Source organism: Pelodiscus sinensis, chromosome 27 (genome assembly GCF_049634645.1).
Source record: "Pelodiscus sinensis isolate JC-2024 chromosome 27, ASM4963464v1, whole genome shotgun sequence".
Taxonomy (NCBI): Eukaryota; Metazoa; Chordata; order Testudines; family Trionychidae; genus Pelodiscus; species Pelodiscus sinensis.
This window is the reverse complement of record NC_134737.1, coordinates 1,471,316-1,497,529: the sequence shown is the minus strand read 5'-3', so window position 1 is coordinate 1,497,529 and position 26,214 is coordinate 1,471,316. Positions and strand designations below refer to the sequence as shown.

General features: G+C 50.0%; 1 long non-coding RNA gene across 7 annotated transcripts in view; it reads left to right on the top strand.

Annotated features, from left to right (window-relative positions):
* LOC142820895 (uncharacterized) overlaps positions 1-26,214 on the top strand; it is a 44,671-nt gene that overhangs the window by 5,736 nt on the left and 12,721 nt on the right. For 2 of the 7 annotated variants that reach the window (XR_012897872.1, XR_012897874.1), the window contains exons 1-2: positions 5,850-20,408; positions 21,569-21,623. This is a non-coding gene — a long non-coding RNA (uncharacterized LOC142820895). Of the gene's footprint in view, positions 1-5,849; positions 20,409-21,568; positions 21,628-26,214 lie in introns of those variants that run through there. The other 5 variants (XR_012897869.1, XR_012897871.1, XR_012897873.1 and 2 more) reach the window with 4 other exon arrangements.

The window sequence follows — 26,214 nt, the reverse complement described above, 5'->3', positions numbered from 1 at the left end:
TGTGTGTCTGAAGACTCTTGCTCATTGTCATTATGGACGTGGGGAACAAGGGATCGTTTGCCATCCAAATGAGCAGACGTGCCAGAGCCAGTCACTCGTATGTTTCCAGAATGGGGCGTTGTTGTGCTAATGAGAGACTGACGTTATTCGTTATTTTAAAGGAATGTTTAAAACTTACCATAATGTCAAATGAATTACCATATGACTGTCAAAAAGGTGGTAGGATTTGGGGCTGGGGTTTGGTGGCTATAAACACACTGTCCTGCCAGCTAAGTTATTTCTGATGAAATGAATGTAGGATGTGCTTTCCTGTGTAGCTTCCCAAATATTTAGTTAACCACCCCCTGCACCCACAGATAGAGAGGCACATGAGACAAGACTTTTAAACATGAATAAAGGCACCACCATTTGTGGGGAAGGCTTCTTGACTCCCTTTTGCACCCTGATTTGTTCATAGCACCGAGCACTTTCCCTGTCAAAGTTGGGTCCCTTTAAAGTGTCTCCTCTTAGATACCCAAAATCATTAGTCACTTGTGAAGATCTTGGTCATAAAACGTAGCTTTGGGGGGAAGATTTACAGTTTTTCTTTTGTCCAAGAAGCCGCTGCTCAATAGCTCTTTCTGGTTTTCCTCAGTTTTTCTTAGTGTGTCAGTAAAATCAAGTGTGATCTACTTCCCTGCTGGACTCTCTTGCTGTCCTGTGTACAGCCAGTGAACAATGCAAATAGGGTGTTACATGTCTCTGGGCAGCTCTGTGTTGAGGTGTCAGTGGTATATGCTCAGGGTTGTGCTGCACACCTCATCTATCAAACAGCCTAGGAAGCTTCCTTCTCCAGCATGGCTTTGATTAATGACCGGCAGGAACGTCTCACAAGGGTGTAATAGTCCTCAAGCTGAAAATCGTGGCTCCCAGACCTTATGAAAGCTGATCTTGCAAGAATTTCAACACAGACTTTTTTTTTAAAATCTTGGACTGAGGCTTTTTCATCTTTAATGTAAGAAATTGTGCATTGTTTTGTGCCCAAACAAACACCAGCATTGAGCTGAGAAATGCAATAGACAGCGCAGCTTTCTGAATCCGCGATAAATACATGTGTATCATTAAAATACACTGAAGCTGGGCCGAGGTGGGTTGTTACCTGGCCTAGTGGAGGCCAAGTGAGTTGGGCCGGATGACCTCTGGCCATCAGACCAGGCTGAGACCTTAGATATACTCTTGTAGTAGGGAATGTATGTGACTTCTATGAAACAGCTACTGTATCTTCAAGCACTTTGCCATTAATTCTTTTAGCCTTTCAATGCTTGACTGCAGCTGCATGTTCCCAGTGCATCCAGGTTAATAGGTAGATGGGGAGCAAGACTTTTCATGCCTGCCTAACTCTAGAAATAAATAAACCACAGTCCCAGTCTAGGCTTTCTATACCGCAGACACTACGTCTGTGCTGCTAATAGAGAGAATGCTTTTCCCAGTTCATGAAGGAACTACTTGGATTCCTTAACAAGTTTAGTTTCTAATAAATCAAGGCTAAGCAAAGAGAGGCACCAGCTGGAACATTTGTTGCAACAATGGGACTCAAGCCGAGTCTCTGTATTAATGTAACAGAGCCCCGTTGATTTTGGTTGGACATATTATGTAAGCAGCAAGACCAGGATTGGCATTCCGTCTTCTTGTAGGCATTTCTAACCCGAGAGGGTACTGTAGGGACCCTTTGGCTGGTGCAGAGCAGCCACAGCTGTGGTCCTGGTGCCTCTGTGGGGCAGGGTCCTGCCTGGGGGTAGAGGCGGAGTTCTGTAGAGTACCATTTCGGCCATAGCGGAAACAGGGCCTCATGTGCATGCTTCTTGGTTTTGTGGGCAGTGGTAAGTCCCCTTCCTAGCACGCTTGCTGCCACTCCCATGTCGGGCGTGTAATCTGAGCTCCTTCAGATGTGTCTACACTCAAGTGGGGTGTGTTGAGAAGACATGCCTGTGATCACTCTGCTAGAGGGCACGGCCAGAAGCAGGGTGAGCCACCCCGACACTAGACACGTTCTCGGGTTAGCCTATGTGCATACTCAGGGTGGTTACCTTCTTGCCCTGCCATGGCAACACTGCTTTCTAGCAGGCTAGCTCAGCCAGAGTGCAGGGACCTCTCCTGGCACTGCAAATCACATGTCCAATTCCAAGTGCAGACAGACCTTAAGAGGTGCTGAGCTGACTTTCCATGGAAGAAAGCAGCAGTAGTGAATATGGTAACCAGTTATACAGCAGCGCAAATGCCTAAGAGTAATTGCAACAGCTCACTTGCTCTTGGCTCACTCGGAGCTGGAACTTTGGGACATAGGAAGGTCTCGTTACCACACTTACCTCTTCTGCAAACTGCATGCAGCTCCCATCTGGCTCATGCTTATCCAATGTTTGTGTATGTCCATCTTCCTTGGCTGCATCTGTTTGCAGAAATGAAATCTGGTCTTGTGGAGAAATTGCTGAAAGCGCTTGTGTTAGCATGAAATGGAGTTCTTTTTGTAGCTTGTGATGAATGGGAGGGATACTTCCCTTTTCTGGGCATCCCAGCCATTCAGTTAACTAAATTGCCTGTAAGGATTAAAACCACAGACAGTGGATTCTAGAGAGTCTTCAGGAAGTGTTGATAGGGAGCCAGGAGAGCCCATGAAAACCAAGTGTGAGTTTTTTAATTGAAAAGCAGAATCTTCCTGCTGCAGTATTTGTGCGAGTAAATGAGAGCTGGGAGATATGGACTGAGTCAGGATCAAGGCATGGAACTTCCAACAATATCCATGCTTAGGGTTGGACTAAACCTTGGAACAACAGATAAAACAGGGAATATTTAGTTAGATGTGATTAGGTTTTTTCTTTTATTTTGGGGTTTGTTGGACTTGTGTGTGCTAAGCCCATGTACTTTAATTTTTTAACTGAATCCCAGGGAAGCAATTCCCTGTGTCTTTAATCTCGCCTTTTTCAGTTGCTCTGTAATACCTAGCAACCAAGTAACGCTTTACCGAGTACGTCGTGCTTGTTTTGTTAATCACTTTTTTAAAAGTATGATCTGATTCCTGTGTCCTAGAGTAGGGATGTTACATTTAGATTAATTAACTAATCAAATAGTCGATGGGATTTCCATCGACTACTTGATTAGTCTATAAGGGCACCTCTGCCTTTGACCTATAGGAAAAGCCCTGCCGGGCTCTTGCTACAGTTGAAAAGCAGAAGCCCCGCAGGGAGCATGGGGCTTCCTTTTGAAATGTACAAGAGCCCCAGTGGGGATCTTGTACATTTCAAAAGGAAGTCCTGCAGGGAGTGTGGGACCAGTGGGGGGGGGGGGGTCCCTCTGGTCCCATACTCCCTGCATCACTTCAGCCTTTGAAATGTACAAGAGCTCCAGCAACGCCCCCCAGCACCGGCTCCTGCTCCCACCTCTGCTGCCTCCCTCTGATGGAGGCAGCAGGGGTGAAGGGAGAAGCGACTAGACTAGTTGCATCACTAGTTAACTATCTGATAAGCTTCTGCTTATTGGATAGTTGACTAGTCTCTTACATCCCTATACTAGAAGGCAGGAGGCTCTGTCTGCATGTGCCTAAAACTTCCAGATCAGCTATTAGGAAAATTAGTTTGCTTTCAAGCACTCTCCAGAGGTAGGTTAAAGAGCTTGAGGATACCACCCACAGGAAGAAATTCCCAGGTGCAACTTCCTGGGCTCTCAAAGGGGTTTTGCATTTGGGTGGTGGCAGCATACCGCCCTATGTCAGAATCTGTGCCCTTGGGGTGGGTTTTTTAATCAGAAGCTTTTAGCAGCTGGGTATTATAAAGTCTCTCATGGGCACTTGAAGTGCCAGGGTGGGAAGTAGCCTTGGCACAGCTCGCCCACTGTCTGGAGAGGCTCAGCTGTGAACAGGTAGGGTGTTGACTCCAGTTAATATTTCTTGTGCTGCTGAGAAATTCTAACTTTCATTAAGCAGGAAGGCCCAGCTGCCAGGCCACCACTGATCTGTACTCTCGTTTCAAAGGCCTCTGAAATATTAATAGCTTTATTGGGCACACTGCAAATGAATCTTACTACTTTTCTGAGCCTAAAAATACATTATTCTAGTCTTGCTAAATGCAGTCTAACCGGGAACGGCCCCAGAATACCTGTCTTGATGTCTGTAGAATGTAACTGAAGTCAAATATCTACATCATTATTATAAGTGAAAAATGAGATTCCCAAAAAGGGTTCAGGGCAATCCTGTTACCAGCTAGAAAATCTGTCAAAGATTGATGAGTCTAGAGCAGGGCCATAAACCTTTTATAGGCCAGCTGTAGCCGTGAAAGCCTGCGCGCTGCTTTGTTACCCGGAGCACAGTGCACAGCAGAGTGTGTTCTGCTCGGTGCCTGCGTGGCGCCCGTATCGGGGAAGTGGCAGTGGAAAGCCATGCTTTGCTGCTATTGATGATGCCTCTTCGGAGCGGGGTGTGTGGACGGGGGTGTTTTCCCTCAGAGTACAATAACCTTAAGCCATTGACTGTAGCAGGCAACTTGAACTGGACAGAGCACCATTTGGCCTCTGCTGTCTGCACCCTGCGCCCAGGGGCACGCTACAAGGCAGCAGCGCTTGCCAGGGGAATGAGGTGCTCAAGTAATATTGCCAACCAGTATTCTGTGTCCTGGGGAGTCTTCGTTTCCTGCCCAAGACTCTCACCTTGCTCGTGACCCAGTGTGGGACGCCCCCCTCCACTGACGGGACCCGGGGATGCTGTGAGTGCCGTACGGCTAATTCCTCGGCACAAATCATCTTCTCGATCAGCTTCACGCTCTCCTGCATTTTACTGGTTTGTTTGCAGGTTCAGTCGGGGGCTGGACACGGGAAGGGAGGAGTCTGACAGTGAATGGAGCTGTTTGCCAGGGTGGTAGGAGAGACTTCATGGTGCAGCTTGCCCAGCTTGTACTGCGTGCGGTGACTAGTGTCTTGTGTGCACCATGGAGTGGTGGGCACAGATGGGAGCGACACACGGCCTGGAGGCTGAAGGGCTCTTGGATCGGAAGCTGCCTTTTTCTGGCTGTAGGTGGTTGCTGCTACTCTCGGCCAGGCACACAAGCAAAGCCTGAGCTTCCAGCTGGAACTGGGAGGCCCATGTGCAGCAACGGCCATTTGGCTGTTGGTGGTTGCTCTGTTTGTTCAGTGCTAGCAGAGCTGGCTCCAGGCTCAGCCCTGGGCACATTCTCAGTGAAACGCAGCAACGCGGTGCCCGCCAAGAGCGCTTTGGATCCACTCCCGCAGAGCTGGCAAGGACGCCAAACTGGCTGGCTCCTCTCCACGCGCCCTGCCAGCCCACAGCAGATCCCACCTGGATCCGACAGCTGCTGAGCCTGGCATGTCTCTGCTTTCTCAGTCAGCTCCTCTGCAGACAGGACCGCCAGGCCCCGGTAGTCTATGGCTGTCACACGCCAGCACCTTCAGCAGGCAGAGCTGTTTGTTCAGCAGCAGCCCCCTTGCCATGGCGCTGCTCTCGCCTTCTGGCGTGGTGATTATCCCATGATTTGGGGGGATGTTTCTTCTCCGCCAACATCAGTCTCTGCACACAAGCCGGACGCACCTTTTTCCTTCTGATATTTCTTACACGCTCACATGCGCGTTTTCTACAGGATCCATCCCTGTACCCACTCAGTGTGTTCAGCAGCTCTCCCGTTTCTCTGCTGCTTTATCTTAGCTCTTACCTCTGGCTTTGATCCATAAAGTTTGGGCCAAACAGCTTCTCATTAGAGCTGCTATTGATCACCTAACCAGAAACAAATCCGACCTCCAGGTGCCCCATAGGGAAATGGGTTGTGCCAGTCCTGTGCCTTGTTGTGATGGGGTGGGCTAGGCCCTTAGTTGCCGTGTGCGGCTCTCAGAGCCAGGCTGCGTGACCGGCTGGCAGAAGAGTAGCAGAGCTGCGGACAGCTCCACGTGGCAAACAAGGCGGAGCCCTGAGGAGTGCAGGGAAGTGGCCCAGGGAATTAGAGTAGCAGTGGAACAGCCGGCAGACAGCTGCTATCTACAGGGTCCCTACCATGGGGCCTGTGGTAGGGCAACTGAGTACCCCCAACCCCTCTTTAGCCACTAGCTAAAGGTGGGGATTGGACTATAGTGACCCCGCCAGAGGGCTGGAACCAGAAGGGCCCTGAGAGGACAAAGAGTTTGCCTCCAGAAAGGGAGCCCTGGGGTCACCTCTCTATCCCAGAGAGAACAACCGCGAGGCTTTGAAGGGGGCACTGAGACAGGCCCTGGTGACAGTCCCCCCCATGCTGTGTGACGTTTGGCTCATGAATATCAATATGCAATGCTTGAAGATGCTTTAAACCGATACCTCATGTAACGTATCCATCTTGATGCAACAGTTGGCTGGCTCTGCCTATCCTGCCCTGGTGCATGTCTCATTCTTGTGTGGAAAGTTAGAAATACAAAGGGTGTGACTATTCCTAGTTCTTACTCTGCCACCGAGGGAGTGCCCCCTCCCCAGTCAGGAAACGCTCTGGGCAGGGCTCCTTAAGCAGCTGCATGGCTGCTCTGCCGTTCGGCTCAGAGGGAACTTAAGTGGGGGCTGTGGTGCACTGGCAGAGCCTGTAGGCGTTACGTCTGGTGGCTACATCCTCAGCCTTACACTGTCATTGGCCATCAAAAAAAATCAAGAGCTGCTCATCAGCTGGTCTGATGCCAAAGCGAGGCCAGTGCCACCTCGCCAAGGGTGCAGCAGTAGGCTAAGACGAGCGGTTACTCTCTGCACTTGCTCTTCCAAAGCCTGCGAGAGGCGCAGAACCTTGGCTCTCGAAGGATGAAGCCATTTGCGGACTGAAGCCAAGAGAGTGTAGGGGATCATTTAGCTACAGAACAAAGACCTGCCTCGTCAAATGGAAGTGTGCGGGTGCCCAGCTGCTGCGTCCTAAACGGAACCCACCCGTTGGCCAGAGGCGTGGGCAGAAATCCTTACTTCTTCCAAAGGAAAAGCATGAATGTTCCAGGAGCTTGCGCTCTGTTGCACTGGGGTGGTGAACAAGACCCTGAGCAGCTGTAAGGTGCCAGGGCCTGACCGGCTCCTTTCCAGCAAAGAGCATGAGTAAGACTCACTCCCAACCTGTTCTTACATCCACTCCGCTCCCTCCATTGCACAGCGTCCAAACTCTGCCCTTTCCTGGGCCCTGTTTGAGCTTTTAACTCAGGATGCAATGATATGGAGGATGTTGAGATGAAGATGGTGCATCTGCCATGGCGGGTTTGCTGGGGGCAGCAGGAGGAAAACAAGTCAGGCAACCAAAAGAATTCCTCTATCAGACCGTACTCCGAGAGGGAAACTTACAGGACTTAACAGCAAGGAGCAGCACTAGACTGGGATGGTGGAGTCATGTGCCCTAAGCAATGTCTGATGGTACAAGAAAGATTGTTTCACAGGTAACAACATGGCATTTTGTTAAACCTTCTCCCTAGTTTGCCTGCTCCTAAAGTTCCTCTCAAGACTGCTCAGCCCACACCCAGCATCTTCTCTCTCCTCCAGGTACTTCCACCTCCTGTGTCTGTCATATAACTTGGCAAGTCAGCGAAACGCACCTCTCTAGGCACGATCAGCACTTGCTTAACAGCTTGTGGTGTTGTAGGGAAGACCTGACAGTCTTAGGAGGCAAATAAGCCAGAAGAACAGCTAGTGACAACTGTTTTTCCCAGGCCTGCTTGTTTGCCCTGGGATCTGGAAGCCCTAGCAAGGTGTTGAATGCATCAGTGCATGTTGAAGAATTGGTTTGGCCTTGCTAGGCTACTTCGGACTGATAGTAAATACACCAGGAGGAGAGATCAGTGCCGCATCAACAGTGCGTTTATTTATAAGAACCATCTGCCTGGGCCCCCAGGCAGACAGTGACGATGCCAGTTGCAGACTACTACAAGCAGGGTCCAGGAAATCTATGACTACAGCACTCCGGACAGGAAGGGAAGGGTTAAACGGAGCTCTCCTGATCCGTTCATTCCTCTTTGAGAAACTGCTATGGACTCTGCTAGGCTCCATCGCTGAAATATCATTGGCACCGTATGGGCAGCCCACATCTGACATGGAGTCCAGCCCGAGCGATGGTTCTTTCCTGGGGTATTGCTCTGGGCTGGAAGCACCTGTTTGTGGTGCTGAATGGAACATCCCAATGGAGACACTTTTCTGGAAGAGAATCCCTCCCTCGCCTCCCTGCCTTGGGGTTGCCTCACAAGGGGCTTCATTTATTTCCGGGAATCCATCCAGAGTTAAATTCAAGCTTCTTCATGATCCAAACTGATCTGCTGCCTCACTGCACCTTTGCCTCCTCGTTCCTGTCACAGCCCAGACGCAGCCCCCGGCGGGGGGACGTGAGGGGAGCTCCGTGAGAGACTTGGATGGCTGAGGGGCATCGGAAGAGCCAGCTTGCGGTAACTCCCAGCAGTCAGGGCAGGGCCGGTGACGTGCTCGGGCACAAGGCTGGCAGGGCCAGACGGAGCCGTGCAGCAGTAGGGCAGGGAAGTCATTCCAACTGTGCTTCATTCTCAGGCAAAACGACAGTTCTCCTCTCAGGTGCCAGACGGGCACAGGGCCTCGCTTCCACCAGCCAGGTGGCGGCGGCCGCACCAGGGCACCTGCGAGTCAGGCGGGGATGATTTAATTAGCTAATTATGGTCAAATGTTGAGCCCAGCTGATCCTGTCACAGGGCAAGTGAAAGCTCATCCCTCTTAGGCAGCGAGGCGGGAGGTTTGCCGCTCTCTGGCGCGGTTCCTTGGATGCAGGCTCGGGGGTGAGGGGATGTAACTTTTCAGGCAGCAGCGCTGGGGTGAAGGGGAATCTGCACTGGGGGTGGCAGCAAAGGGCTCAGTCCCATTCTCTCACCCTTAGCTGTGGCAGGAATTTTCTGTGCCGGTGCTGAATCATGAGCATAGTTTAGGGAGGCGAGCCTTGGGCAGGCACAGAAGTTGCGCCCCCACCCCCATGCACGGCCCTGTGAGCCTGACTGGAGCTGCCCTCCCAAATCTAGAAATCAAACCACACTTACGGCTTGAATGAGCCTTTCTCGCCTGAGTCTGAGTTTCAAGGGCCCGGCGATGCCCTCTCTGGAGGGATCCTGACAGAAATGCTGGTAAGGAGACACTGCTACTCCTAGCAGCACCTGGCACGGACTGTAACCCACAGCGTGTCTTCCACAGCTCACCTGCCCATGTGCCTGTTGGTGTCCCTGTAGATCAGTCCCTGGGCTGGGAGGTGATGTAGGGCTCAATCCTGCGAGGCGCTAAGCACCGTAAGACCTCAGTGAGGGGTTTCAACACCACCTGCAGAGACAGAGCTCAGCCCACGCTTTGCTAAATGGGCCTAACCCAAAATCCCTGATCTCATTCACTTGAGGCCACGTTCCAATCCAGGTTCAAACTGAACAGCTTAGCCCCACAAGCATCCACGCTCCGCTACTGTAGCAGTGAAGGATTCACGAGTACGTGGACGCACAAGCAGATGTAGGTAGACCTTGGCCACAGGCTGCTTGTGCATCCAACAGGGCATGGAGTTGATCCATCAAGACGGTTTTCTCCTGGAAAAATTAAAACCAAACAAAATGAGAATATTTTTGCAACTCGGTGTCAGTGTTGACAAAATGCTGTTCCGGAGAAGAAGTGGAAGGAACGTCGGGGTCTCGTTTCAGCATTTTCCCAACTAACCATTTTGGTTTTTAATTTGGAACAATTGTTTTGAATTTAAAAAAATAGGAACAAAGTGTTCCTAACTTATCAAAACCGATTGACCCAGAACAAGACATTTTCTGGAACTTCGTTTTTTGAAAATTTTCAAGATTTGGGAAATTTGTCCCAATTTAGGTTTTTTTTTTTTAAACTTCAACATATTTTTCACAGGCTGGAAAATCCATTTTCAGACCCGCTTGAGTGGTGACTAACGTGGAGAAGCTGTGTGAGTTTAACCAGTGGAAGGAAGACGAGAGCATATCCCCTTTCAGCCTCTTCCCTCGTCGGCACTGCCCAGCTTTTGCAGAACCCTGCAAGTGGGAGGGGCATGTGCTGTTTTGTGCCCCTTGCTGCTGGAGTCACCACAATACAAAAGACAACCTGAGATTGGATAAAGAAGTTAAAACCTCACCCGGATGCTCAGTGGAAAGCATTACGGAAGAAACTGATAGAACAGCCTGTTAAATGCTTCTCAGTTCACTCCAAGGTGGCTGCTACGGTGTCCTGGGGGTGGAGTCCCCAGATTTGGATCTCTGTATGCAAAATGGGCATTCAGAAATAAACACCTTTCCCAGACACTAAATGCTCTGCAAAATCAACCTGGTGGTGGGAGAGACGAGGAACCCGACCGAGGCCTAGGGAAGAACAGAGCGTGCAGGGCAGAAAATGAACCAACCCTCTGAGATCAGTAGTGGACCCAGAGACTAGGTGCAGCACAGACACCCAAACAAAAAGGAGGCTCCTGCCTCGGGGACATACCAAGGGAACATACCCACAGAGAAAATGTTCTCTGCAGACACATCTACCAGTTACTCTGCCTTTGGCCGTTCTTCCTGTATGGGGCCCACGTCCACGCTGGCTTTTTGGACGCTCCTGGCTTAGCACCTTCTAGCTGGGTGACGTAGCAAAGTGGAATCTTGCTGTGGCCCTATCACAGACTTGACATCAGAGGCATGTGTTCACATACTTGTACTGAGCCTCCTCCGTTCGTATGCATTACCCCACCTCTTCAACAGAAATCAGAACAGTCATTGCCCTTATCAACTGTGCAGAAGTGGTACCAGGTGCAGCCATCATTATAAGCTGCCATTTACATGTTTTTATTTCTACAGCTACTTGCCATTAGAAGCCTGTAATTAAGATAATTAGAGCAAAGAAATTTGCCTTCTAATCAGCCTGCATTTCAGTTAAGCATTTTTAATTTACAGATAAAAGGTAACTTGTTATTTAATCAATAATGTTAAATATATATATTGACACCCCAGACAGCCAAGTTATTTATGAATCCAATTATTTTAAAGGATTTATAAGAGTATTTTTCATCCCTTCACTTTGGAGATCATGCTCAAACCTCCAGTGACAACGTATGTTTTAAAAGGGGCCAGGTCCTACCTGCTGACCATCCCAGACTGGCTTCTGCCCCCTGCATGAACTGGTTCCGGTCAGGAAAAAGGGAGCAGATGGGAAGAGCTGGGCCAGCAGCAATCCCATCCCTGCCTCCATGTCCCTGAGTGGGACGTGACATGGGTCCCTCGCAGCCCTGTGGCTCATAGCTCTCTTTTCCAGCGGCCCCTGTTCCTTCTTGCACCAATCTGGGGGTTTTACAGGCCATCATCAGGGGTGGCCCATGGGTCAAGTGTGGCCTGTCCCTGTCCCTGTAGCCCCAGCATCCGGATGGGCTGGCCATGGCTCCCAGAAGCTAGTTCCTGCAGAGCTGCATTATCTTCACTGCCTCCTCCGAGGAGCATTGGGCTGGTGTTACCGCATCCAGGAACTACTGGGCCTGAGCGACGTTAGTAGAGCAGTTTTCTGGCCTTGGCCTTTCAAGACTCCCCCAAACGTCTCCTAAAGCTTCTGTCTGTCCTGGCCAGCGCCGCTGGGAAAGCCGTTTCGCTGCAGCATGAGTTTTCCATCTCGGTAAATCAGACTCAGAAGAACTTTCTCATCAGAACGGATGATCTTTGAGTGCCATTTATTTGCTTGGCAGGGGAGTTCTGGCTCAGCCCCTGGAAATGTTCAAGGCACGGTGAGAGATGGCTGCTGTAGCCATCTGTTGGAGGCCGTGTGTCCATTTTTGTTTGCCCATCTGTGAATGCATGCACCCCAAGGCCTCCTGGAAATTAACTGCCCACTACCAGATTCACAAATAGTCACAGGCATTATAAATAGCCATCCAGAGGGCATGACAAACCTGCTTCTCCTCCCATCCAGGAACATAGGAGCGAATCCTCTTATCTCGCCCAACTCTATTCAGTGTGTTTCTCCATCTCGGAAAAATATGAATAAGATGGCTATGCAGATGCCTCATTTCACTGAAAAAAATGCAGTAGCCCCCATTCCTGCCCACCTAAAGGAGAGTGCCCACAGCTAGATTTCTTTTTCTACTGGTGAACAGTGGCACATGGCTCAGAAAATTATTCCGCACATGGATGGCAAAAACCCACGCACGAATGGCAAAGATTAGAGGGAACATTGTCCTCACCCCTTATTTCTACAGTGCTTCAAATTCTTCAAGCAGCCCCAAGATGCACAGGCAGCTCTGCTGATTCTGGAGAGCAACTTGGAGCTTGTTACCTAAGGAAATAGCACCCACTCAAAGAGGAGTGAAAGAGACTCCCTAAGCGCCTTACGGAGGAAGTACTTTGGTGCTTCCTCAAAAGCCCTCTCCAAATCCAAGGACTTTCTGACAGTCTCCACATTAATAAACTCCCGCACCTTAGCAATAGAGGTTTTTATCCTCTGCTAGAAAGGCGTGAATTATGCAGCAGTGAAATACATTGGCTAGGGGTGTTTAAGTTCTTCCAGAACCACCACAGCCCAAAGCTGTGTTGCATAAAGTGGTGACTTAGCTTTGAATGCATCTGCCTTTGTGGATCTGAATCAGGCTGGTGGCAGCTGGCACGCAAAGTTTTGTTTCTGGGTGCCTTCCTCCTGTTTCCAGCTCGCCAGGCACAGCTGGCTGGTCAATGTGTTTTTCCCCCCATGTCTTTTAAATATTTTCAGTGCATCACGGCTGCACGAGCTCCCAGGGGCCGGCTTTGACCTGAAATCGTTCTTTCCCAACACGCTTTTCTCCTGGCGGTGCATGCTCGCTGGTCTGGATGGGGGAGCTGCCACCAGTGCGGAATTTTAAATCTTATTTTGAAACTCCCCCTGCCTGCAGCAAACCTGGCACAAAGGGGAGGCCAGAGAAAGGAACGACGGGGGTCCCCATTGCCTTGGTGGGGAACTGAGGCCCAGGGGGTTGAAACTGCTTCCCAAAGAATTTTTCCAAGAGGAAGAAAAGTTACCAGGAGGTGATGGGAATATCCCCATTGCTGCCCCACTTCCTCTTTGCAGCCATCCCCGCTGTCTCTTCTGCACCCGAGCTGGAGGGGAGAGTTATAAATAAGCAACAGGGAAGCAATTTTACATGGTTTTATTTTCCTTTAGTGCACTGTGATCTATGAGCCGTCACAAGCAGATCTCTTCCAAGCCGCTGTCATAAATCATAAATATTTATGGCGTTTAATCATGAAGCGGCAACAGAGCAGAAGGAATGATAGCCAACCCAGTTGGGATGCACTTAGCACGTTTCCCCGGAGTAGCCAGAACAGGCCCCTCATGCTGCCTAACCCAGCATCCACTGCACCAGGTCCCTCCGAGGTTGCCTAGGGAATGCGAGCAGGGGGAAGACGGGAGTGAGCTGCCGGATAGCAAGCTGGGCGAGGAGAGGGGTCTGGCACTGCAGTCACCAGCAGGGACATCACAGCCCTGGACAAGGGGGGGCGGGGGCAGTCAGTCACTGACCGCCAAGGCACATCCTCTGCTGCGAACCAGGCAAGGTTCCCTCTCATTTTTTCCATGTGTGGAATATATTTTATGTGCATGGAGGCATGTGCAGGTGTGCACCCCCAATAGAAACCTATGCCACCGGCTCCCAGAAGTCAGAGCAGCAGCAGCTGGATATTCCACTGCCCATATTAAGAGCCAAAGCACTAAAAAGAGGTGGTGGATGTTGGTTTGGTCTGGATGCCTCTTAGGCCACAAGAACTCCAGGCAGCCAGGCCCAGCTGGGACAATGATCATGATGCCGCAGCCAACTTCCAGTATGGCTTGGTGTTGGTGCATTTTCAGGCTGGGGTATCCCTGGGTTGTGGGGTGTGAACCAGGTGAGTGGCCAGGGTTGGGAGTGTCTGATGCCTCGGTAAGGAAGGGGCTTCTGGGTAGGAACCCATTATTGTGGCCCCCCGAGCTAGTAAGCAAGTCGATAGTCTTGGTTTGTGAGCCCAGCCAGCGGCCCCGGAGTGCGAGGTGGGGGAGGAGCACAGTGCTGCACCGCAGCGGGAGGGAGCGGGGGAGTCGCATTTCAGCGGAGTGTTGCATTCAGCTGGCACTGAAGAACTAACCCCCGGCGCATCACAGGTTGACACTGACGTTTAGAAAATTCATTAATCTCTAATGCAGGCTCCTGGGCTGCCAGCCCAGAAATGGGAAGCTGCCGGGGGGGTCTGGCCTTTGCGGTGTGGTGTATTTCTTGGGGGGAGTTTCTGTAGCAGGTTGTACCTTTTCAATAGTAGCCAGGCGGGGTTTCTTCTGTGTGCGTGCACGTGTGTGGTGGGGGAAAGGATTTTAGGCTTCCAACAGAGAGTGCTGCGAACTCAGAGGACTCGCTGGCTGGCTGGCTGTATCTTCATGAGGATGCTGTGTGGCCCGTGCTGTGTAGGCTCAAGTGGAAGGTAGCCTACCAGCCACAGCTGAAATGCCTGCTATGGTTTTGTTGTTCCTGGTTTTAAGTTACAGTCAGGAGCACAGGAATGTAGGTGACATGGCGGAGTTAAGAATAGAAGTTCTTGCACTAGGAGCCTCAAGTGACACCTGTTAATGGCTTTTCTTGCAGCATGCCCTGCAGCTCTGAATCCATTCCCGAGATGCAAGAGACGTGCAATAGAGTCTGAACACGCAGTCTTGCTGGCGTGAAGGAGTTCTTGGATATCCTCTCTAGGCTAAGTTACAGAGGTATTTAGTGCTGCCCGTGTTGCCCCATTCTGCCGGCACTTCCACTTCACCCTCCTTCTCCACCTCAACCTTCCTCGTAGTAACTCCAGTGAAGGTTATTCAAATTAAACAGGACACCACGGAGAACAAAGTGGGAAGAGAGACTCAAGAACCGAGCTGTTCCTGGGGACGATGCAGCCCAAAGCCAGGTTCTCAACAGCCTGCAACTGCTGCCAATGCAGGGTAGTTGGCCGTGCCATGGGAAATTTTGCTTTAAAATGTGTCATGTCATTTGATGATATCAAATAAGGGAGAGTGAAAAATGTTCCTTAGAGCTCCTTTTTAGGAATAGGAAGGAAAATACAATACATGTGGGTAAATATTCTGGTGAGATTTGACTTTTTTTCCCACACTTGAGGGAGACAAGATTTTTTTTCCTCTTCTTCCCCTCTTTTGATCGTTTCCAAATTGCCTGAAAAAGATGAGAGATCTTGATGCAGCACCAGATAAGTACTGAGAATCATGAAAAACCTGGCCAAAATATCTTTTGAGTGCCCAGAACTAGTCTCCTAATCCATACATAAATACATGGCCTATCTTTCAAAGATGTGAGCACCCTGAAGGGCCTTCCGTACGTGTGTGCAGAATATGCAGCTGCATAGGGCACCCAAAAATTTGGGGCACCGCTGGGTCTTAATCTCCACCCACCCACCTCTTCCTATCTAGTGGTTTTAATTAAACGATTTTGATTAACCCGGACCACCTCCCAGTGCCCATGGGAAGTTGAGGGCAGCAGCCTCAATGGGACTCTTGGGAGCTTTTGGGAGTTTAGGAGGCAGGGTGTAAAGGCTTGCAGTAAACCTACAGAAGGTCTTTCCAAGTTGCAATATAGCCCTGCCCCCGGTAAGTTGACCCTTCCCCCAGTGGCTTTGGAACCACCATCCTATCTGTTCTAGATGCTGCATGGAGTGTGGGGGCCTCGGCACCATGTCACATGTCCACAGCTACAGCTTCCATGGCCCCTCCTGCTCTGGTGACACAGCTGAATATTGACTAGACTGTCCCAGCTGCACAGCGTTTCCTTACCTGCCGAATACTGGCCCTGAATCCACACTGGGAGGTGGGGCTGAAAGCTCTTGAATTAGCAACTGAGCTGATGGTGTCGGAGACTGGCACAGCTGAGAGCCTTGCATGCACCAGAGTCTCTGCTCATCCCTTTCGTTTTCCTTCTCATTTTAGGCCTAATTCAGAGCTGTTCTCTTTTTGCTTTAAACACCAGTGACAGTGACTGACCCCTGTTGCTCTTCCCTCCCCCCAGACTGCTATGTACTCTGCCCCCCTGCCCTCAGGGCTCTAGCAGCCCTTGTGGGCTAGGTCTGACAGGCTGTTTCCTCTAAGTCTTCCTTTCCTAGAGGGACCTTTGGTCTGACCCGATATGGCCGTTCCTGTGTCTTGGCCGAAGGGCTTGGCTCGGAGGACCCAGACGCAGGCAGGTAGCCTTGTGGACCCGCAGGAGTTGAGGATACCTCGGCTATCCCTCTGAAGCTTTTGCAGTATAATGGTTACACTTTGGCACATGGAGCCAGTCTAATGGTGGGTGTCCTCCTAACATTCTCATAAGGGAGGTGGTGGGCAAGGCAGATGTTCTGTTCTACAGGCCTCAAGATGCAGGTACTGCTGGTTTGCTGCTTCTAGGCCAGAGCAGCACCTTCTCCTAGAACTAGAGTAGCCACGTGTCCGGTTTTGAACCGGACAGTCCAGTATTGGAGCTTTCTGTTTGGGAAACCAATTGAGAAAATAGAAATGAGAAAATAGAAATGTCCGGTATTTTCTAAATCAGATGTAATGTAAATTGTGATGGAATGTCAAGTGTGTCCGGTATTTTTGTTGAAACCATCTGGCAACCCTACCTAAAACAGAAGCTCCACTCCCTGGTCAGCTATTAATTTTCAGCCCTGCATTTCTTCTCTTACCCAAGAGTTAGTGCTTTCATAAGAGAGCACACTTGTTCGCTGACCCTCTAGCCTGATATTTGGCACCAGGCAGCATTTGCCGTGAACCTGCCATTAATTACGTTTACTTGCAAAAAAATAATTAGGCAGCCTACATTTTGATCACTGTAGTTCCAGCCTAATGAATGTATGTGTCAACTTTTTGAATGTATGTGCAACTTCAGCTTCTACTGTAAATATCAAATTAAGTTCATCGTACAGGTCCAGCACATGAAGCCGTTACTACTTTGCCTGCTTTGCAAAGCTGCTTTGTGAACAGATAAGGAATGCAGATAAATCGCTGGCTGTCCATTCTCTTTCACCTCCCCCTGCCGCTTGGGGTGCAACTGTCCAGGGGAGGGAAAGTACTGCCAGCAGTGGGAAGGTTAAAGAAACACTCCAAAATCCAACTGGGAAATACACTAAGACTTCTCTCCAGTTTAAGTGCCTATATCCCCACCAAGTAGTACTGATTGTTTTCTAAGGCCAATCAGTTATTCATTTACTTCTAAAGCCTTTATCTTATGTGCATCTGCAGAAATTTAAATCCATAACAAATAGCTCATTACCAGTGCCACCTTAAATGGTCTCCAGAATTGCAATAGCTCAATATTAGCAGGATGCTTGTTATGCTCCCCGTGGGAATGTCTGAACAAATAGCTGAGTCTTGCTCCGTCCTTCGAAAGCCAGCAGATTTGAACGCTGATGGACTAACAGCAGGAAACAGGTTCTGGAGTCAAGGGCCCTATGCTGTACCACCTGGTCCCATATGCTAAAGCTACAGGCTGTCTGTGAAAACGCTCCAGCTGTCACGCTGGTACATGGCAGGAGAGAGGTGGTATCCTGATCGGTCAGGATACAAACTACATATAGGTGTTTTTAGATGATAAAAATGAACTCCTTGAAATGAAATGCAGACTCCTATTGACTTGAGGAGGAGTTGCATGCAAATACTATTAATATCTAATGGGGAAAACCTGAATCCTGTAAGTGACCTGAGGGGGAAAAGAGCATCTTCTGCAGAAACTACAGTTGGTTCCTCCCCTGTCTGATCTCTGGAGTGTCCTGTTTGTTGTTGTTTTTTCATGTGAGTCACCAAAATACCATCCAGCACCCATACAAAACTGTGCATGATAGTTAACCCCATTAAATCGTAACGGATTAGTCAGCTGTTCCTCAACTACAGAGCTGCTAGGAAACATCTAAGGCTCAAAGTTCCGTGGCTTGGAAAGTGATTTTCTAATTCGCAAACTTCAAAGGAATTTTGGAATCCTACAAGGTAAGCGAGACAGACTGACATTAATCCACTGGAGTGCTGCTTAATGGCCTATTTAACTTTTGGTTTGATAGGTCTTTAATAGGCAGTTGAGCTGAAAGCTGTCTGGTTTGGAATCTCCTCCAAGCACCCATCCTCTGTACTCCATTCAGCTGATCTCCCTCACATATGGGTGCCATCTTTTAAAGGGGCAGCTACATTGCTTGACCCTGCAAGGTGCTAAAACCTCCAGGGAGGGGTAAATGCTTCGTACCTGTCAGGAAGGTCCTGAGCTTGGTGCTGGATGAGACACTCCAAAGGTATGTACGTCTACACTATGAATATGAATTGAATGTAGGAAGATCAACTTTTTAGCACCCGAATTTACAAAGTCAGAGATGCATGTCCCCACTGTGCCCATGAGGCCAACAGTGGGGTGGGTACCTTTGACTTTAACAGCAATGCACTGTGGGTAGCCACCCCCCAGTTCCTGCAGCCCATTTGCATTCTCTAGAGGTTAAAAAAGGCCCTGGATGTCAGTGAGATTAGATCCTCCCTTTGCCTGCTGAGCCTGGAAGAGAGTTACCAAAGTACTAGAACTTCCATTTGGATTTTGGGAAAGCATAAGCGAACGGGCTGTTAACAGGGAGTTTGGAGAGGGAGTTGGGAAGGGGGTGAGAGACACTCACCATCCTTTAAAATCTTTGCTCTACACTTCTGCCTTTCAAGGAGGCTTTTAATACCTGAGGAATCTCTCCGAAGGAAGGCAGGTATGGATGGTGATAGCTCTGCTGTTACCACCTCACAGCATGTGCCATGTTTGTCTTCCACCCAGAAGAAAGAAGGGATTTCATCTGCACTAAGTGCAAGCTGGTCACCGTTTTGGAAGAAAAACACAGAGGACTTAAGGTCCAAGTATCGACCCTACGTTCTATCAGAGAGGATGAACACTTCCTTGATAGAAGGCAGCATTTAATCCTGCCAACTCAAGTATCCCCCATTCCTGTAGAGGTAAGTAACCACTACCAGGCTCTCTCCACAGGCATTGCAGTGCTGAATGCTTTGGCAGGGACCTCTCAGGGAAGAAATCAGAAGGGAACATCATCTACCAGAAGACATGGGATGTGTAGTCCTAGGGATGGGGTTCTATGACCACCACCCCCAAAGAAGACGACAGATGGTGGTGGTCGGGGGGGGACTCCTAAGAGGAACTGAGTTGTCCATCTGCCGTCCAGACCTGCAGTCTCGAGAAGAGTGCTGCTTACTGGGAGCTCGCATTCATGATGTGACCGAGAGTCTTCCGAAGGTGATTAAACCTTTGGATTGCTGCCCTTTCCTGCTTCTCCATATAGGAACTAACGATACGGCCAAGAATGACCTTGAGTGGGTCACAGCAGATTACGTAGTGCTGGGAAGAAGGATCAAGGAATTTGAAGCGCAAGTGGTGTTCTCGTCCATCCTTCCAGTTGAAGGAAAAGGTCCGAGTAGGGATCGTTGAATTGAGGAAGTCAATGCGGGATTGCACAGGTGGTATCGCAGAGAGGGCATTGGTTTCTTCTTCGAAGAAGGAGAAATAGGCTCAAGTTACAGTGGGGGAGGTCCAGGTTGGAAATTAGGAAAATCTATTTCCCTAGGAGGGTGGTGAAGCACTGGGCTGGGTTCCCTAGGGAGGGGTTGGAATCTCCATCCCTAGAGGTGTTTAAGTCTCAGCTTGACAAAGCCCTGGCTGGGATGGTTTAGTTGGATTGGTCCTGCCTAGAGCAGGGGGCTGGACTTGATGACACCTGAGGTCTCTTCCAGCTCTATGGTTCTATGGTTCTAAGAAGTGTCATTCACCTGCATGAGCTGTGCAGGGAGCGAATGAAGATTGGAATCTTTACTGTCAGAGAATAGCAGATACACAGGTTGGACCTCTCTGGTCCTCACCCTCGACATCTGACTGGTCCCGAAAGAGGGAATTTGCCGGATCAGGGGAGGTCCCCTGCTACCGGCGCCCCAGCTGCTTCCCTTCCCCGCAGCTATGCTGCTGCACACCTAACAGCCTGGACTGCCATATCCCCAGCCCTGCTACCGGGCTGCTGCATCCCCGGCCCAGCTACTGGGGCTACCTGTACCATGGCCCCAGCCCCCTACTGGGGTGACCACAGCCCCGGCTATGCTGCCGGTCCCAGCCCCAGCACCGCCGGGCTCTGAGCAGTCAGTCCTCTTACCACCGAGGCTCCCAGCCAGGACTCCCTGGTCTAGGAACACCCTGCCGGACCACGGATGTTTCCCAGACAAGGAAGTCCTGGTTTTTAGAGGTCCAGCCTGTAGCCCTGTCTAGCCAGTGAACGTTGTTGCCACGCTGTGACTCTTGGCTCTGATATTGCAGAATGGATGCCCCAGTGCACATTGCGGGCAGTCACGCTCCAGAATGCCCCGGTCTGAAGGAAGCTCTGTGCAGCGGTGGCTGTGTGACGGCTCTGGGGTCCTTGGGAACAAGAAGCAGGGCAGGAAGGTAAGTCACCGTTTGCTTTTCATTTCAAAGCTTTGAAAATGACCCAGGGTTGAATCGGGTTGAAAGCTTCAGTGATGCTCTGAGTTTGAAGGGCCAGAGCACGAGCAGTTGTTCAGCCCAGTTACGGAGCGTGTCCCTGCGCCGCAGTCAGTAAGGAAGGGTTCTCAGACCACTCAGCTCTGGTGTAAGCAATAGTTTTGGCAAAGGATCGCTGCTATTGCCAGTGGTACCTGGAATGGAGGGAAAACCTCCTGTGTGACAGTCTGCAATTGGCATAATTACTTGCTGCTGAACTGTTGGTGCAGTGGGCCTCACACTGGTCAGAGGAGACTGTCATTTAAATCTGGTAGACACGTTTTCTGGACCGTTGGCAGCTGCAACAGAAAAGCCAGCTAGAGGCAGGCCTCAGCACCAGGGTTGCTCTACTCTGAGCGGAAAACCAGGTTGTCCTCGCATGTTGCTTGTGCCCCATCCCCATTAGACATCACTAGAATGGTGTGGCTATGCTCTTCGCAGCAGGCTTCCTGAGAGGCGGAAATGTTGCAAGTGCCTCTGTAAAGCAAAGGCCTGGGAGAACAGGGTGCTGGAAAGGGTGACCAGGCGGGGACACGTCTGACCAGCAGCACCTGTGCTGCAGTGTGAAATGCTGCAGGGATTCAGACCCAGTCAGGGCCCGGCTGCTTGTGACTAAGTTGGATTCCCCGCGGAAGGCTGGTGTCTTTGGCGCTGAGCGGTGAGGAGGTGGAGATGGCTGGTGCAATGCCCATGTTTGTTTGTTGCAGCTTCGATTCCGCTGCAGAATGACTGCTGAATTTAAATCCCGGCAGGCTGGTGGGCGGGGGTGCCTCAGGGACGCGCTGTACAGCTTGAGGTGACTGCTCGGAAACCAGCTCGCCTCTCAGGCCCTTGGAATAACGCAGGGTGTGCCTGGGCTGCTAGGGGCAGCTGGCTCGTTCCATGGCCCCAGGGGTTCAGTTAATGGTCAGGCTGTCCCCTGTGGCTGGCAGGGCCTTCGCCATGGCCACATGCACCGATGGGTCATTGCTGCTGGCCAATGGTGCATGACAGGAGCTGATGGGCTCAGGGCAGGACTGGTGCTTGCCACCCTGGAGCGCTCCCTGATTCACCGGACGCTGTAGCTGCATCTCTCTGCCCTTCAGGTTTCCCATCCCCAGTCTACCGATGGGACAACCTGCTAGCTTCACGTCGCAGAAGGTGGGTGAGTATTCGCCGCGCACCAGGGGGTGGTAAAGAGCTTGATTACCAGAAACCCTAGCGGGAGCGGGGGTCTAGATGTAGTCTCCCAAGAGACTCTGTATATTCTCGGCCTCAGGGGAATCGAGGTTGGGGGCAGCAATTGCCACATGGACTCACTGGGGTTTGTGTCCTGCAGAGCAGGTCCCTGGGGTGGAGCAAGAACTGCTGCAGTAGTATCCCTTGGTAGTGTGCTGGAGGGCATTTGTTCCTCCCTCGGCATTGCAGCACTGCTGCTTGTGTTGTCTTGGTGTGAGGGGTGGAACGTGATTCTATACGCAGGGAGGCAATTGGTCTCATGAACAGGGCATTGGCCTAGGGCTCGTGAGACCTGGATTCTGTTCCCAGCTCCACCAGCGATCTCTCTCTCTCTTTTTTGTTTGTTGAAACTAAAAGTTCTTGGGGAGCAGGGAGGAGCACGTCTCTCCTGTTCTGGCTATGTAGCACCTGATCTCCTCTGGGCACTGCTGCAGTACAAATAAATAACGCCCCTAATGGCGATGTAGTGACAAGTCTCAGAGGGGGAGCTGTTAGTCTGTGTCCGCTAAAACAACTAGCAATCCTGTGGCACGTTAGAGACGAACAGATTTATTTGGGCATAAGCTTCTGTGGGCAAAGACCCACTGCGTCAGATTGCCCATGAAAGCTCATGCCCAAATAAATCTGTTAGTCTCTAATGTGCCACAAGATCCTTTGTTGTTTGTACAGTAACAATGCACTAACATCTGACTTAAATACAGTGCACTTCCAAGAGCACAAAGCATTTAAAAACATGAGTTAATTAAGTGTCACAACCCCCCTGTGAGGTACAAACATAATTGCCATTCTCATGGTACATTTTGGGAGAGAGAAAGAGGGATTTATTATTGTGGTAGTACTATTATTACAGTGCCAGAAACATGCTTGGTAATTAAACCCCTAAGAGGTCCCTGCCCCAGTGGTTCGCAGAGAAAACAGACTAAATCTACATAAAGGATGGGTGAAATAATTTGTGCAAACTCATAAACTTAGTGGCAGATCTGGGCGTCCTGACTCTAATCACTGGTGTGTACGTCTCGTCGTGGTTTAACTTCCATTTGTACTGGGGGCTAAGATCTGAAAGGGCAGCTTATCTGCTCCACTCTCTAAACTGGATTAGTTCCACCCCTGCATTCTAGAGGCAATAAAGAGTTGCCTTTTTGCAGGAGCAACCTAAATCCAGAGGAAGGCTACACTACTCTGTCTGTAAACATCAGAAGTACGCTAGTGTAATGGAAAACTTAAGCAGTAGAAGTTAGTAAGGTAGGTTAAATAATTTGTTACGTGGTATGTGATCTGCTGAAAATCTGTTAGTAATACAAACACACATGGAGAAGCAAGCTCGCATGACTATTTGATTTGCTAAGAACATCCTTTAAGATCTACTGCCACCCCACTGTTTGCCAGAAGCACAAAGCAGCAGTAGTGTCAGGAGGAGGTGGCATATGTGGAGACTTTTCCTCATTTGGGGAATTTAAGAAAAAATGAAGAAAATAAACTCTCTTTTCTTAGAAACCCGGGAAACAACTTCCAAAGACTCCCTGACATGCGCATGTTGCCCTAGGAATTTTTTGATCATCTTCACGCAGTTAGTGAATGTCCTTATTTCCCTCTTGCTGGGGCGTTTTAATGCATTTAAGGGTGAAGTGCTCCCCTGTGCTGAGGTCTGGCTTGAGGCCTGGCCCCATTCCAGCTTTGTTCTGAGGATGTAAGCAGTGCACAGCCCTGTGCTGGCCCTCTAAACAGCTGAGAATTTTAGTCATCACCGAAAATGATGCCAAAAGAAATTGTGTTTGGATCCAGCTTTTTCTAGCAGGGATCTTCCAGTGGTCACTCTGTCATAAATAGCTGCATTGTTTTCATGGTGAGTTTGAAATGTCTGGGAATTTAACGTATGTAGGAGAGATGACCCCCATGCAGCTCGAAGAATCCCAAAGTTTGGCTTGAAGTTGCTTTCAATTTTTTTCCCAAACCTGAATGTCACAGCTCTGATTTTAGGGGGCTTCCATTTCTTGCACAAGGAGGACTTTCCCTGGGGAACTTTTATTCTCCCTGAATATAAACTTTAGTGTAGGAACTTGTCACATTTACAGGCAGAAGGTTGAGCCAAATCTCATCCTCTCCTCCCCACTACCAACCTGGGGCGGAGGGGATTTGAGGAGCTAGCCAGTGGCTCTGTTCCCTAGAGAGTTGGCGAGTGCCTCAGCTGTGTACACAGGACCACCACCTCTGAGTGGGAGGTTAGGAGTTTGTGTTCTTCTCTGGTACTGTAGCTCTCTTGCTACACCACAGCTGGAAGAAGAGATTTTCATAACCCAGGCCAGTCGCTTGTGCTCAGTGTTGGGAATTAAAACTGGTCTGTAGTGCATACCGCCTGCCAGCCGCTGAGGAGGGGCTAATTTTTTGTTTCCAACTCAAGCCTATCAGCATTGCTCAATAACTCTGCTCTTTGCTTCACATCCCGGCGAGGCTGTCAGGTTGCTTCCCTGCCCCTTGCGGTAATCATTGCCAATACCTGTCCATCAAATGTGTTTTGAGTAAATAAATAACAAACTATAGGGCTGCCTCATGCCAACTGAAATGTCCTTCTCCCCTTTCTGTAAATAAAGTCATTCGCTCATATCTAGGTACAGCTGTTCCCTTCGCAGTGCTGGTTTGTTCTCCGCCTTTGCTGAGGTGGCGGCTTATTTATACCCTACACGTCTGTGTCTCTGTCTGTCTGCACCTCATATAGTACTTTCTCTCCAGCATTTCCAATAAGCCACTAATCTCCACAAAAGCATTACAGCATCTTGGCCATCCAGTGAAACACTGACAGCTCCTCCAAATGTCTTAGAATGCAGACTGCGTCCAATCAGCGTAACGCTTATTGGTGTCGCATGAGAGGGGTAAGCATGGGGAGCTGATTTCAAAAGCACTTCTGGTTGATGGGAATTGTTCCTTTAAGCGCTCTGTCAGCTCACATCGGGTCTGCTTGAGCCTAGGTACAAGAAGACTTGTCGAGACAGGTAATGCCTTGCCACATTCCCACAAGGGATGTGATGAGACAGCAGAAAGTGGATTGAAGGAATGAGGTTACTTTGGCATTTTGACATCCATATAATAAATTCCATCGAGATCTTGCCATAAGCTAAAATTAAAGCCCATACAGAAGGTTGTATCCTGCCCCCTCTGGGGATTCAGTTTAAAAATCACCTGGCCTCATTACAAATTTGTAATCCTAGTGGCCTGAGCTTAGCCCAGATTCCTAAAGTTTGCGGAGACATTGCTAAATGTCATGAAAACGGTGCTGCTTTGTCAATGTCTAACTGGGGCCAAGAGTAATTAGGGCAAATAGGAAGCAAGAGATCTGAGGCGAGAGACTGGAAAGGATGCAGCAGGGAGTTTTAGTGAGGAGAGGCTGGACAGCCGGATGGCAGCTGTCACTGGAAACCTGTCTCGATTAGACAAAGGGACCTACTGGGAAAGCACATGCTAGATCCCAACTAAGGAAAAACATTACAACACAAAGTGTTTCCTATCCAGAGAGTGTTGTTGAACCAGGACTGGGCTACGCTTTGGATTTACATAGCCTCTTGTTGCTTTTCCTCCCCAGCAAGACTGACAGCATGACTGAGGTATATGAAGGAGTATATGTTAAAATGTTGTCTTGGAGCACTTCTCATGTGTTCCCCATGCCAGACGAGGGCATCTGTCTATACATATCAGGTCCCTTCTGTGTCAGCCTGGCCATGCTGTTGAGATGTGTTCTCTGTTACAGTGGCCTGCCTCCATGTTCCTCTCTCTGAGTCCCTGCTTCCCCCGGTGCACTGCATTAGATCCTCAAAGCAAGCCCATGCTTGCAGAGCATCAGTTCAGTGTCTGACATTTGCTTTTTTTACACCCCGGCTCAGCCCGGCTGACCTTAGCAAAAAGACGGGCTCACATTTTGAGTCTCTGTGTTCCTCTGAAAACAAGCATTGCATGCAGCAGGGAGAAGGGGCCGGGATGTGCGCAATCGCTGGGGCTCTGAAAGGCACTTGAGCACTGCACATCTCCAGACCCAAATGCTAGAAATACCCTTGCAGAGGGGAGGAGAGTGAGGCTCAAGTTCTGCTGGTGGAGGGGACAAGGTTTCACGCTCACCTGCCTTGTGACTGACGCAGATACAGCAACTCTGCAGAAATACTCTTGGCTAGGAGGTTGAGATTGGCAAGTGGATTTTTGTGCGTCAGCTGTTCCGTTTCCTCCCCCGTGGGCGTGGACTCCACAGGAGATCAGATCAGTTAGGTCTGTCTCCTTCTGCATCTGCGTCTCTGATTTTTCCAGGAACTCAGACTTCTGCCGTGGACTACAGTGTGTGCCTGGACTCCCTGCGACTGCCCAGCGGCTGAGCCATGGCCCATTGTGGTTTCCTTTACTTGTATGGCCAGGGGAGCCCACAGTGTCCATGGGCCCCTGGGCAAGGGGGGGCTGAAAGGGGCAGGGCCTCGGAAGGAAGGAGTGGGGTTGAGGCTGCCAGCCCTCAGCCCTCCCTGGACTGCAGCACTGGGCC